Raw genomic sequence first — 15,604 nt, 5'->3', positions numbered from 1 at the left:
AAATTGGAGTTGCGAAATAAATTCCTTAATAACTGAAAGCAAGATGACATGATTTTAAAAAAATTATAGAAGCAAATTTATAGAAGCAAGAAACTAATTATTATTAAAGCTTATGTTTGCATGAAAATGCATTTTTTGTACATGTTGGTTGCACTCCTCAAACTCTGGTATTATTTATTTTGTGGCTTAATAAAACCAAATTACCACATGTGGACACACAGTGATATGATGTTTGGATCCATCCTGGAGATGTGGTCAGATAGCCAAAGAGGCTAAGGCAACTGTTGCTTGAAGTGGGAATTAGAGGTTCAAGTCCCAGTCCAGCAAAAGTTTTCATTTTTTACTAGAATCTTGTGCTGCTGAAGTTTAATTGTATTTGCAGTTGAAGATATGTTTCTTCCATTTCATACAGCTGTGGGTCATAGCAGTGTCTGTTTCCTCAGACATGCATGCATGCATACGTAAAGGTCATTGCATACTACGCTGTAGTACACAGGACCATGCAAACAGTATAACATACCTAGACAGGCCCTGACAAAAGTAATAAATTCTTACCTTGTGTGGGAATTACAGAAACTGTGGGAGTGTGGGACATATGGAAGTGTAGGTTGGTCTTGGAGGATATTCGGATAGCCAAAGTGACTGCTCGTGTGAAGTGGGAAATTTGGGACTGAGTTCTGGTCTGGCAAACATTTTCATTTCTTACTAAAAATTTGTGTTGCTGAAGTCTAAGTATATTTGCAACTGAGTATACGTTTCTCTCAAATAATCATGTTCTTTCGTGATGTTTGCATATGTTGCCCTCATATGAAGTAAATTGATGCATATTGCATATTTTGATTTTTTATACTTAATATTACATGTTTTACACTTTAATCCTGCATAATAATAAATTTTTCTGTCTAGAATTGATGATATTCTGCTATTGCGCATAATAGTGCATTTTCTGAATTTTGCTCCATAAAAAATGGAATTTCTGTAAAGAATGATAAACCATTTTATTCAACATCAATCTTAGAGTGTTTGCCAAGTAGAGATATAATCTTTTCAGTAAGGAGTGCTGTATTTTGGCAAACCACTAAGAAGCAGTCAATTGCGTATTTTGATTTTTGGTTCTTAATATTATGATATTCTGCTATATTGTAAACGGTGTACAACTTTGCTTCTGCATTTTTTCCCCAACATTTGAGGCTTTAATGAAACAAATTGGTCACACATGTATCATTCAAAGTACACTACTGGCCATTAAAATTGCTACACCAAGAAGAAATGCAGATGATAAAGGGGTATTGAATGGACAAATATATTATACTAGAACTGACATGTGATTACATTTTCACACAATTTGGGTGCATAGATCCGGAGAAATCAGTACCCAGAACAACCACCTCTGGCCATAATAAAGGCATTGATATGCCTGGGCATTGAGTCAAACAGAGCTTGGATGGCGTGTACAGGTACAGCTGCCCATGCCGCTTCAACACAATACCACAGTTTATCAAGAGTAGTGACTGGCGTATTGTGACGAGCCAGTTGCTCGGCCACCATTGACCAGACATTTTCAATTGGTGAGAGATCTGGAGAATGTGCTGGACAGGGGAGCAATCAAACATTTTCTTTATCCAGAAAGGCCTGTACAAGACCTGCAACATGTGGTAGTGCATTATTCTGCTGAAACATAGGGTTTCGTAGGGATCGAATGAAGGGTAGAGCCACGGGTCATAACACATCTGAAATGTAACATCCACTGTTCAAAGTGCCGTCAATGCGAATAAGAGGTGACCGAGACGTGTAACCAATGGCACTCCATACCATCACGTCGGGTGATATGCCAGTATGGCGATGACGAATACACACTTCCTATGTGCGTTCACCGCGAGGTCGTCAAATACGGATGCAACGATCATGATGCTGTAAACAGAACCTGGATTCATCCGAAAAAATGACGTTTTGCCATTCGTGCACCCAGGTTTGTCATTGAGTATACCATCACATGTGCTCCTGTCTGTGATGCAGTGTCAAGGGTAACCACAGCCATGGGCTCCGAGCTGATAGTCCATGTTGCTGCAAATGTTGTTGAACTGTTCTTGCAGATGGTTGTTGTTTTGCAAACGTCCCCATCTATTGACTCAGGGATCGAGATGTGGCTGCACGATCCGTTACAGCCATGCAGATAAGATGGCTGTCTTCTCGACTGCTAGTGATACAAGGCCATTGGGATCCAGCATGGCATTCTGTATTACCCTCCTGAACCCACTGATCCCATATTCTGCTAACAGTCATTGAATCTCGACCAATGCGAGCAGCACTGTCACGATACGATAAAGTGCAATCACGATCGGCTACAATCTGCCCTTTATCAAAGTTGGAAATGTGGTAGTATGCATTTCTCCTCCTTACACAAGTAATCACAACAACTTTTCACCAGGCAATGCTGGTCAACTGCTGTTTGTGTATGAGAAATCGGTTGGAAACTTTCCTTATGTCAGCACGTTGTAGGTGTTGCCACCAGTGCCAACCTTGTGTGAATGCTCTGAGAAGCTAATCATTTGCGTATCACAGTATCTTCTTCCTCCTGGTTAAATTTCATGTCTGTAGCATGTCATTTTTGTGGTGTAGCAATTTTAATGGCAAGTAGTGTAGTTAAGTCTTATCAATATGATCCTGTAAAAAGTTGGTCCTATGTTCAAAGATGATCATTCCAGTCTTTGGAAATTACTAAAATGTCATCCACATAGAAATAAGACCTTTTCATGTTATTCCTCACCTGTGGCTTTATCCAAAGCAGTAATAAATACAGATACTGAGCCCAAATGGTAGTACTTTGAAGTGGTAGGATCTGCTGTCAAAAAGAAAGATTGTGTGTTCTGTGGACTCTGCTGTAAGTTGATCTGTCAGAAGATAAATCCATTGTGATTACATAGTTTGCTCCTGTAAATTTTGACAATATTTCTTCAGTGATGGGAGACCTGTCTCATTCTGGTTCTATGATGGACTGTTGTAACAACTATCTGATGGTTCTGTTACATCCCATGAGACCATTCTGTTAATTACTTCTTTTACAGCATGTTTCATTGCTACTTGTATGGGATATGGCTTTACAAAAAATTGGTCACACAGCTTAACTTTAAGCGTGTTTGCATAGTCCATATCCGTTGTTTTATAGAAATACATCTATATGTTTCACCAATAATGGTAAGTCTCCCATGATCTGGGGTTCTAGGTGATTTTTCTGAACTGTACCCCTTTTCCTAAACCTCTCCAGTCCTTTTCCTTCCCCTTCAACTTCTCTGCCCAAAGAAGGAGCTCTGGCTCTGAAAGCTTGTAAAAGTTAAACCTTTTTGTGTGTTTGCTGTCCTGCTGCTGCTTGAAGAGTAGAATTTTTATCTATCTATTTACATTATGTCACCCATAACGATATTGAGTCTGACTTCAATGTAATGATGTTCCTGGTGCCTTGTTAACTATATTCATTATTTTTCCTCCTTAACTTTCATATTATAATCATTTATACAACTCTCTGTATTAATGTACATAACCATTTCAGCACTCCAGTACATCTTATCACTGTGCACAACCATTGCACAAAAATGTAGTGTTGCTCTTGTCTTGTCTATGCCATAAGGAAACATTCATAAACCCTCATTAAAATATAATAACACTATATTCCAGTAATCAATATGTTCCTACAATTACCAGTATATTAAATTTGGGTACTAAAAAAATGAAGTATTCAAAGCCATAATTTTGTAGAGTACATCTCATTAATAACACTATAGAGATTTGCTTACCTGTTGATCCTGTAATTCCTACTATGTTTAATCCTTTTACGGGTAGTCTAGAGAATGTGTACAACATATTGTGCTGATCTAAGATGTATTGATCAATAACAAAAATTTCACTACCAAAATCTACAATAATGGTCACTGGAGTGGCACCTACCGTTCCATTCAATTTTGGTTGTAAATGCTTTTTTTCAGATTTTGTTCCTTTTCTTGTAATAATTCACCTAATATGCTCTTCCTTATATTATACCTTATTAAATTAGAATACCATAGCTGCAGCTCATTTTCAACAGCCTCTGGGGATCGAACCCTCCCTGGAAGCTCTGTAGTTTCCCCTAAGTCTTATTACAGTTGGCATTGCCAGACACTGTAAGTCAAAATTCCCTAGGATTATTGATGTTATTATTGTTTGTGGGATTGCCCCTCCACTGCTGTCTTTGCTGTATATTTCTCTGTTTGTTATTTTCAGCTCTAACATTTCTTGGCCTTCCATTATAGTTATTATTTTGTTTATCATTTTATTAGATTCAGATAAGTTATCATTAGAATAATACCTATCAGACTGAGTTTCTGTAGTATCGAATTGTTCAAGGTAATCCAAGACACTACTCACTTCTCCCCAGCCCGCCCAGGAGTTTATCTTGTACTTGTCATGGTAATCAACATATAATTACTTCTAGCAAATGTTCTTCCCTAATACGGTCATTTAGTTACTGAGATTTATTTAACTGATACTCTGTTAAGTCTCAGTAGCCTTTCCAGTTACCATTATTACACAGTTTGGACCCTAATAAATTAAATGTAATTTCTTCTGAGCTCCAATGCTCCAATATTTTGATTTAAACTTGCCTTCACAGTTGCTGTAGGTTCTAAATTCATGTAATCTGAGCATGCCCCATTGTGCCACATTTCCTATTAAATGACTGATAACAAATAATATCTAATTACACTCCAAATTTTGGATAGCATTCCTTTAAAAGCTTTCAGGAAAATCACTGCGTGTATATAACCACTTGAGGAGAACTTGGAAACTTATGGTTTAATCCCCTACTCAACACAATCGAAAGTCATCATCTGTATTAAACTGTGACTTACTTTTATTTGAACAAGCAATGCAGTTTTTTCTTTCCTCTTGATGTACATAATCGGAATTCAGTATGTTGATGATTGCATTATTTGAATGTGCATTATTATTTGTCTCTTCCGAGTTGGTAAAGATCATTTAAATTCTCACAGGTGACAAGCTAGAAAGAGGATCTGCTGAAGTTCTTGTACTATTGTCAGGATCAGTACACGTACTATTAATCACAAATTCACTGTTTCATTCTAACTTCTGTATTCTGGATTCTAACGTGTTAATCATCAGCATTATTGCATTTGTGTGTGTACTTGTTACTTTGTGTAAATTAGTTTTTGTTTCTAAAAGTTTTTTCTCTAAAGTATCTGTCCTCTTAAATACATCATCCTGTGTGTCTTTTATTGCATGTATGTAGTTCAGTTTGCTGTCAAGTTTATGTTCTACTATCTCCAACCATTCATCTACCTCTCTGCTACATGATTGAAACCCCCATATAAACTTTGTTCAAAATGATCCTTTCTCCCATTTATCTTCCATGTAAATTTCAACATTTTTCCTTCCATGATTAAAAGTCTGTCATTCACTTGTTCTTCAAAATTTGAGACTTTATTATTAATGAGTGTGGATTTGTTTTGATATAGTGTTAAATATTCATTTTTTGATCGAGTTGCATAAACCTTGTGCTAATGTTTGAAAATTGTACAAATACTGCCTGCATTAATCCCTCCATCATCATACCTTTCTCTTTTAATGACGTGATTGTCTCTTTGTTCACTATCACTGCGTAGTTACAGATATTAACACAAATTGTAGTAACTACCTAAGGTTAAGATATATACATTTCCTATACTGGTTGCTCCTATACTTAATGTTGAGTCCAGAGTAAATTGTAGTGTAAGCTACAAATACATAATATTCCAGACCCACTGGATGGGTATTAGTTACTGATGTTTTGCAGTAACTGCTACTGAAGGTGTGTAGAGGTGAGCACAGCTGCTCAAAGTCCCAACGTGTTTATACTGCCACTGTGAACACTACAAATTGCCACTGATATATTCGCTGACTGTGTTGATGGATGAACAAAATCACTGACACCAGACCTTCTAAGTGCCAGTTACTCTTGTTATGGAGGTACCGACAACTTACCAGATGCCAATAAAGTAAAATATTGGAACTGGAGCAACACTGATTAATTATTCATGTCACATTAAAATGACAGATTATTCATTCTCATCGTTTCACATAGCAACCCCTTATTGACTGATGTTGCTAAGCTCAAATCACTCATTAAAAAAATCTTCACATTATACCATAACAATTTTAAATTTTTCTTAAGTCACTTTATGATTGACTGTCTTCCTCTATTGTGACCACTATTAATCATGTGTTGAACTTTACACTGTTGTGCACCCTGATGTCTGATAGTGCTGTACTATGAAGCATGCCACCTGAGAAAATCTTTTTGTAAGTAATGTCAATTCTTAGTATTGTTTGCACACAGCAAATTTCCCATGTGTAAATACCAATCACTCCAAGATTGCTGCCAAACCAGTTATTATCTTCTTTCAGTTGTAATTTAAGTTGAGAAATTGCTACTTTTGTGATATTATAATTTGACTTTTGCCAGAATTGTATGGCCAGGGTGCCGCCACTTGCAAGGATTCATGCTGACAAAGTGCAACTTCTCGCAGTTAGGTTCTGGAACTGCTCAGGTGGCTACCCTGGGCGGGGGGGGGGGGGGGGGGGGGGGGGGGGGAGGGGGGGGGGGGAGGGTCTTCTTCTTCTTCTTCTTCCAATGTTTCCAAACTACTGATAGAAAGTATGTATACTGTACAATGCCTTTCTTTATTATATATGTATCGATCCTTAAACATCAAATTATCTTATTAACAAAAGTGAGATGTTTTCAAGTCAGAAACAACATAACAACACCTGCTATGAAGTGACTGAAATGTTTTACATTGATTCTACCATGTATTCTTTGATTTTTGAGAAGCTCCTTAGGAGAGAACTGCTCCAGGAGGGTTCCATGATGCAGCCGCTGGCACTCCAGACTTCAACAAAGCTCTGTATATGAGACAAGCTTGCTGTAAGGAGACCCCACTTTGCTGTTTGATGCTCCAGGAGTAATTCAAACATACAAATGCCCAACAAATGAATATAGTGTCACACTAATATAGAAACTAACAAATGCCAATTACATTTTGGCAAACCAACTTCAAAATATGTCTTGCTCAATCATACAAGACTGCTGAGGGTACAATTTCTGCCCAAATGCTCTTATATGTTAAAAAAAAATCACCTATACCTGCACAACATGTTTTAGTCGTGTCTATTCTCTTCTGCCTACATCAGATGATACATTTTTAATGTTTTCTCAGTTAGATTCAACATCTCCTGTTTTATCCACTTATCTGCTTATCTGTTTGATTCTCTGCCACCTACACTGTTTCATCTCTCAAAGTTACGATTTGTCTTCTCTTTGAGACTTGGCGGTGACATAACATTTCCCTGCCCAGACTCATTACTGACTATAACATTACATAACTTAAGACAAAGAATAAATTATTGTTTACTAGGCTTCATAAAATGTAGTGCAAAATTTCCATCTACATCTATGTGATTACTCTGCTATTCACAATAAAGTGCCTGGCAGAGGGTTCAATGAACCATCTTCAAGCTGTCTCTTTACCATTCCACTCTTGAACAGTACATGGGAAAAAGAGCCCTTAAATATTTCTGTGTGAGCCCTTATTTCTCTTATTTTATCATGATGATCATTTATCCCTATGTAGGTGGGTGCCAACAGAATGTTTTCACAATTGGAGGAGAAAACTGGTGATTGAAATTTTGCGAGAAGATCCCATCACAACAAAAAAAGGCTTTGTTTTAATGATTGCCACTCCAATTCACGTATCATGTCTGTGGCACTCCCCTATTTTGTGATAATACAAAATGAGCTACCTTTGAACATTTTTGATGTCATGCATCAGACCCACCTGATGCGGATCCCACACCACACAGGGTGGATAAGCATGGTGTAAGTAGTCTCTTTGGTAGACCTGTTGCATCTTCTTAGTGTTCTGCCAATGAATCACAGTCTTTGATTTGATCTACCCACAACATTGTCTATGTGATTGTTCCAATTTAGGTTATTTGTAATTGTAATCCCTAAGTATTTAGTTAAATTTATTAGCCTTCAGATTTGCATGACTTATCAAATAATCAAAATTTAGCAGATTTCTTTTAGTACTCAAGTGCATGACTTCACAGTTTTCTTTATTCAGGGTCAATTCTGACTTTTTGCACTGTACAGATATATTATCTAAATCATTTTGCAATTCGTTTTGGTCACCTGATGACAGCACCATCTGCAAACAATGTAAGAGGGCTACTCAGATTGTTTCCTATGTCATTAATATAGATCAGGAACAATAGAGGGACTATAACACTTCCTTGTGGAAGGCTGGATGTTACTTCTGTTTTACTCAACAACTTTCCATCTACTACAATGATCTATGACCTTTCTGACAGGAAATCATGAATCCAGTCACTCAGCTGAGGTGATATTCCATTGGCACACAGTTTGGTTACAATATGCTTGTGAGGAAAATTGTCAAAAGTCTTCTGGAAATCTAAAAATATGGAATCAATTTGAAATCCTCTGTCGATAGGACTTATTTCTTCATGAGTGTAAAGAGGTGGTTGCGTTTCATAAGACTGATATTTTCTGAATCTGTGCTGGTGCTGACTATGTGTCAGCAAATTGTTTTCTTCAAGGTAATTCATAATGTTTGAACACATTTAATTGATGAAGTCAGAGCATAAGTCAGAGTTGTGGTTTGATTTCTATGCAATTTTGAATGTAGTGGAGCCCCAGAATTCAGGAGGGAGCTGGCAAGTGTCTGTCATTGTTCCAAAACATGGGAAGAGAAATACACAGGTGAGCAATGGAGATACTATTGTGGCTGGATGATGTATCATGTGGAGGGCCAAATGTGGCTTCTCAAAACAATTTGAATGCTGGTGTAGAGATACGTTCTGTTGTAAGGAAGATGCAGTTTGAATTGATAGATATTGCTTGGGCTTGAAGAATGATCTTATCATTGTCCCTGAAGTGGAGAAGACACAAAATAGTTCAAAATAGGATTATTTTTCTGTCTAAATAAGTCAGGCAAATGGTAGAATGTAGATCATTTAGGAGTAAAGGAGACATTTTACTGAATAGCAGATGCATTGAGTTGTCAACAGCCACATACAGAAGACAAAGAAAACTTTCAGAATAAATCCTTTGTGGGAATGAAGCACAAACACACACACACACACACACACACACACACACACACACACACACACACACACAGAGAGAGAGAGAGAGAGAGAGAGAGAGAGAGAGAGAGAGAGAAGATGGGCTAGGATAGGATGGCGATTGTCAGGTGAGGTGGGTAAAGGGAGAGGGAGAGAGAGGCAGGAATTGGGAAGAGCAGTTGTGGATAGGTAGCTAGTGGCTTGGAGGGAGCAGCAGGAATACTGGCTAGAGATGTGGGATTGAGGGGTGGCAAGTGTATGGGCTACACATATGATCCATATGTAGCAGAGCCATTGGGGTGCAGAGCACGATGAAAGTGACATGGAGATGTGGAGTTGGAAGGGGTGGCAGGACAGAGGAAAGAGAAATGGTTGGGTGGAAGATATGGGGACAGTGTGTTAATGTAGATTCAGGCAAGGATGGTTACAGCAATGAAAGGTGTGTTGCAATGTAACTCCCATTGTTTAGTTCAGAAAAGCTGGTGGTCAAGGGAAAGATTCAGATGGCCCAGATTGTGAAACAAACATTGAAATCAAGCATATTGTGCCACTGGGTGGTCAACTTGTTCTTGGTGACAGTTAGATGGTGGCTATTTATTCTGGTGGACAGCTGTTTGGTTGTCATACCAACATAAAAAGCTATGCAGTGCTTGCAGCAGAGTCGGTATATAACATGGATGCTATCACAGGCAGCCCTGCTCTGATGGAATAGGATATGCCTGTGTCAGGACTGGAGTAGGAAGTGCTCGGTGGGTGGATTGGGCAGGTCTTGTACATAGATCTTCCACAGGGACATGATCTCCAGTACGATGTCCTTCATTTCTGGTCATGATAAGAGATGATGAAAACCTTGACACGTGATATCGTTTGGTTTATCCAGTCCATGGAGATATTGGATGTTGTTTTTTTTTTTTTTTTTTTTTTTTTTTTTTTTTTTTTTTTTTTTTTTTTTTTTTTTTTTTTTTTTTTTTTGGGGGGGGGGGGTGTATCATGATATGGCTTGGTAAATCTGGTTGTGGATTAAGTATGACAGAATTGTGTGCCTGTCTGTAAGGGCCACCATGAGAGACCTTCAGCATACTGGGCAAGAGTGCTTCCCTCAAAGCAGATAACACTGTAGACTAGTGGCCTGGCTGTATGGGAGCCATTTTTTGGTGTGGAAGACATCACAGGTGCTTCCAAAATGCAGGTACTGTTTTTTGGTTACTGGGTCTAATATGGACAGATATGGATGGGGTTGTGGATGGAGCTATCAGAGTGGTGGAGGTCAATGCTGAGGCATGTGACACGTTGTGTTGAGGAGGACGAGGTGAATCAGTTGGGAGAGAGGGTGTTGAGTTTGTGGAATGAGAATAATATGTCTTGGCCCTTAGTCCCGATCATGAAGATATCATCAGTGAACCAGAACAAGGCAAGGGGATTAGGGTCTTGGGAGGCTAGGAAGCTGTCTTCTAGATGGTTCATAAAAAGTTTGGCATAGGAGTGTGATGTGAGGGTGCATGGCCATGCACCTGATTTGCTATATCTTCCTCAAAAAGAAGAAGGGGCATATGCACTGTGACCTATGGGGATTTGGATCATATGGTGCATAGAAGAGGGAACCTTGTACCAATACTAATTATTCCCTTCTCTGTTCACTTTTAAATGAAGTGAGGGGGGAAAATGACTGTCTGTGTGCCTCCATATGAGCCCTAATTTCCCTTATTTTTGTCTTGATGGTCCTTACACAAAATGTATGTTGCTAATAGTAAAATCATTCTGCAGTAATCCCAAGATGCTGATCATCTAAATTTTCTCAATGGTATTTTTCAAATAAAGAATGTCATCTTTCCTCCAAAGGTACCCATTTGAGTTCACAAAGGTTTTCTGCAACATATGATTGTTGATTGAATATGCTGGTAGCAAATCTGGCAGCATTCCTCTGAATTGTTTCTATGTCTTCCTTTAATCAGTCCTGGTGGAGATCCCAAACACTCTAACAAAACTCAAGAATGGATCACACTAGTTTTCTCAACATGGTCTCTTTTGTAAATGGGCTACACTTCCCTAAAATTGTACCAATAAAATGAAGATGATCATTCACATTCCCCATAACTGACCAGATGTGCTCATTACAGTTTGTACCACTTTGCAGTGTTATGCCTGGATGTTTAATTGTTGTAATTGTGTCATGCAGTATATCAGCAATGCTGTACTTGAACATTACAGGATTGTTTTGACTACTCATCAGCATTAACCTAAATTTTTCTGCATATAAAGCTACCCATCATTTATCATACCAAATATAAATTATGGATAAGTAATGCTGTATCCTCCTACAGTCAGATAATCATGACACTTTCCCAGAAACTATAACAGCTCAAGATTATTGTTCACCCTATCCCTCAGATCATCAGATCATTTACATACATCCCTTTTGCTGGAGCGGGCATGTATACATATCTTGCTATGCCACTCCCCAGGTATTGTCGACATATATACAGGTGCCTCTTGGACTCTTCTACAGTGCTAGGGATATCTGAATGCATCCTGAGCCACTGATCTCTCACTGTTGCAGATGAATTACTTCCATATCTTGGTGAATAAAAATGTTTCAAGTATTTATCCTATAAACACTTAAAATATGTGCCTCATTATTTGGTGCTGTCCTTTGGGGGGAGGGGGGGAAAGACTCGTTTCAATAGCTTGAACCATTTTATGACAACATGATTCATGATGAAGGATATAAAAGGGCAAATCACATGTGACTATCCTTTGGATATGAAATCGAATGACTTAAGAACAAAGTAAGATGCCCTACTGCTCTCAATTTTAAATTAAATTTTGGAATCTTTTATATGATTTGTTCATTGCATTGTATCAGTGAAAATCAACCATATGCAAAGTTTATACAATGTATGTTTACTTATGCAAAATATTTTTTTAAATTTTGTGCAACATTTTACTTAATTTGATGCAGCACAGTAACTATGGAATATAATGAAAAGAAATTTAGTCCTTTATCAAGTGAAGATATCAGACTGTACAATGTGGAAAAATCATTTTTTTTCACATAGTAGTTTTCTTAAAAACAGATGATATGTATTTCATAGTAGCCAGCAAATCTGCGTGGACAGAACTGGGAGCACTATGCCCAACCATTGGATATAGAACCCTATAGCTCAAGAACAAAATGAGCTATCATTCTGCTCTCAATTTTAAATAAAATTTCAACACATTATCTACATTCACTGCACTGTAAGAGTTAAAATCAACCATACACAAAGTTTATGCAGTGTGTTTTCACTTTCTTTCATGATTCTTAACACTTGGGCAGACAGGGCGTATCTCTACTGGCAGATACTGTGCTTTGTCATAGTTTTTCTGACCTTTGTATAGTAAGTTCCATTGAAAAGGTCAGTCAAAAAAACAAAAACAAAAAGACTAACACCAGTCACCATGGAATGAGATTGTATTATTTTCTTAAAAAGAAAAAAAAAATTGTCTATTTTTTCTAAATGAGGTAGAGCAAGAACTTGTTGCTGCAGCCAGGAGATTCTGGGTTCGAGTCCCAGTTGGGGCACACATTTTCAAGATCTTCTCAATGAAGTAAATCAATGCCTGTTTGCAGTAAGGGTGTCCATTTAATTATCATTTTATTTCTAGCAAAGCTGCATGGTCACCTACAGTAACTGTTCTTTTGGGAACAGATACTACCGTCATATACCGTATATAGTTAAAATATGGCTTCCCAGCCATTGACCTTCTTGTGCAAATGCACATGCTATGCCCGAACTCATACGAGACTTGGTAAATTAATCTGCCACGAGTAATGAGTATGATGAGCAAACATCTATTAGGCACGCTACGAATGTAGTGGTGTTGACATGTTGGGAATGTGGGACTCACGGGGAGTGTGCAATGGATAAGTCCATGCAGGTTCACTATCCTCTGTGCCCTTGGTGGCTCAGATGGATAGAGTGTCTGCCATGTAAACAGGAGATCCTGAGTTTGAGTCCCGGTGGGGCACACATTTTCAACATGCCCCTAATGAAGTACATCAACGCCTGTTTGCAGCAAGGGTGTCCATTTAATTATCATTTCATACTTAGTTACTTGTTTGCCTTAGTATGAAAAATTTTGAAGCAAATTGGTAAATGAAGTCTTACATCAAACTCTTCATTCACAGTAGCACCTGGTACTTTTCTTCCCATTTTCCCAGATTTTGTATTGCTTTGTTCTGCAAGAACCTTATTTCTCCTTGGAGGGCATTTTGACGTTTCTGTATCTGAAATCAATTTAGGAAAATGATCTTCTGTGAGTCTGTTTACTGGTGAACTATTTTGAGCGCAAGCTGTATCAACAAATCCTTCTTTGTTCATCAAAGTCAATACCAATTCAGTGACAATATTCAACAAGATGTTTGCTGGTATGCCTTGACTTTTTATATAAAACATAAAAATTTATACTTGTGGCGTCAATCCATGGATCAATATGTGTATTATGTCTTCGAGTTGATCATTGTTTTGTATACTTCCGGGACCTCAGTTCCCGCCTAGTCTTCGACGTTTGTCATGTAATAAAAGTATTGATGATTAGAAGAGAGAACCGTGGTCATTACCTTACCACCTTGATATCTACTTCAGTGGTGACCCCGAAGTTTGAATAATCCGTTGAACCGAGTACAAAGTGACTACCGCGCCAGCTTCTGTGTTCCGTGTGGACCTTCGTCTGCTACACAATGGCCTTCTACAACACGCCGCCACCGCCCGACGTAAATTTCCACAGTCCTACAGCCTCGAGAACCCAGGGATCTCATCAGGTGCAGTGGTTTTGAACATGACGCCAGCGGTCTCCGACTCCAGCTTTGTTAGCCCTGAAGTGCTTCAGTTTTCGCTGCACAGCAGTACAAGAAACCACTATGCACTGATACTGAACTTTAATGCAAGTACTGTAAATAATGGGGAGCATAGTTTTCATAATGTGCCACAACAGGATGCCTTTTTGAATGTGCAAGCTCCACGTCTGTACCACTCCGCGACGGTGAATGACATTCGCCAGCCTGTTACTCCAAGTGTTCATCAGTGCAGTAATTTGAGCACATCAGGTTCCACCAAGCTCATCAGTGATTCTGTGATGGACGATATCACTGCAGATGAGAAGGACCAATTGCATAATAACCATCAAGCAACCGCCATGACCACTTTGACCTTCCACTGCAACAACCGGTCCCGCTTCACTCCATGCCAGGCTTCCTGCTAACAGATTTCGCTTCCCCTCCAGCTATTATGAACACAGCTGGCACATCTACTTCCTCTCTACTGCCCTCACGATGCAGAGTTAACTTTGACTTGCCTACTCCTGCGTCCGTGAGCAGCACCCCGCATTCTTCGACCACCAGTTCGTTGAACCTACCGAAACTTCCGGCATTCAAACCTGCTCACCCGGAATTCTGGTTCAACCTGGTAGAGCAAACTTTCAGTGTCTGTGCACTTGATGACAACGCCCGTTTCACATGCCTCATGAACCACCTCCATGACCGTGTCGACTTAATTTATGACCTGGTTAAGTCACTTCCTCTAAACGAGAAGTATGCTAAACAAGCAATACTGGAACATGTCTCCAAGATAAGAAGAGAAAACGTTCATCAGCTCGTCTATGAAGAACGCCTTGGCAACAGATCTCCGTCCCAGCTGTGGTGATGCCTTCGACTTCTCGTCGGTGAATGCGACATGCCAGATGCCACGCTCACCGAGATTTGGATGGAAAAGCTACCTCTGTCTGTACAAACGGCCATCTCCACCTATGAAGATAGCCCAAATAGCGAACGCTTGCTCCCCGCCGACCGAGGTTACTCCGCTCTACTACGTGAATCCCGTGCCCAGCAGTCCGGCAGCTACGCCAGTTTCTAACCATAACCAGGGCCTCAATGTGGACGCCCCACTAAACCTAAGTCTGTCAAGCTCACCGCACTACCGGCACCTTCTTGTCTGCACAACAACAGCACATCTGACTCTGCAGAATATTCTGGGCCGCCGCCGTCTGACCACTCACAGGAGCAGACGTCCTCCCATAAATACTGTTTCTTCCATGCAAAATTCGGGGAACGAGCACGCAGTTGCAAATTCGCCATGCTCCTATCCAAACCTCAACCACAGGCAGGCAGCAGTGCCACCTCCTGCGATGTAAACAACAGGCACCGTTCCACGCTCCATTCCGTGTGCAACACAAGTCTACGTCCACGACTTGAACTCTGGCACAAACTTTCTCATTGACACGGGCGCAGATGTTTCCCTACTTCCATCTCGTCTTGCTACCGAAAAGATCCGACTACACAAAACTGTCCTATACACTGTAAACTCATCTAATTTGTCATGCTTAGGTTCTACTTCATATGCAGTGTCCCTCTCACCTGAGTGCAACCTGAAGTGGTCCTTCCTGGTGGCTGACATCA

The 15,604-nt window shown here is 39.4% G+C and overlaps 1 protein-coding gene across 3 annotated transcripts in view; it reads left to right on the top strand.

Annotated features, from left to right (window-relative positions):
• The window catches only part of LOC126480911 (centromere-associated protein E-like), a 588,622-nt gene that overhangs the window by 458,260 nt on the left and 114,758 nt on the right, over positions 1 to 15,604 (top strand). The window lies entirely within an intron of this gene.

This window comes from Schistocerca serialis, chromosome 5, assembly GCF_023864345.2.
Source record: "Schistocerca serialis cubense isolate TAMUIC-IGC-003099 chromosome 5, iqSchSeri2.2, whole genome shotgun sequence".
Lineage (NCBI taxonomy): Eukaryota > Metazoa > Arthropoda > Insecta > Orthoptera > Acrididae > Schistocerca > Schistocerca serialis.
This window is presented reverse-complemented; position numbering and strand designations above follow the sequence as displayed.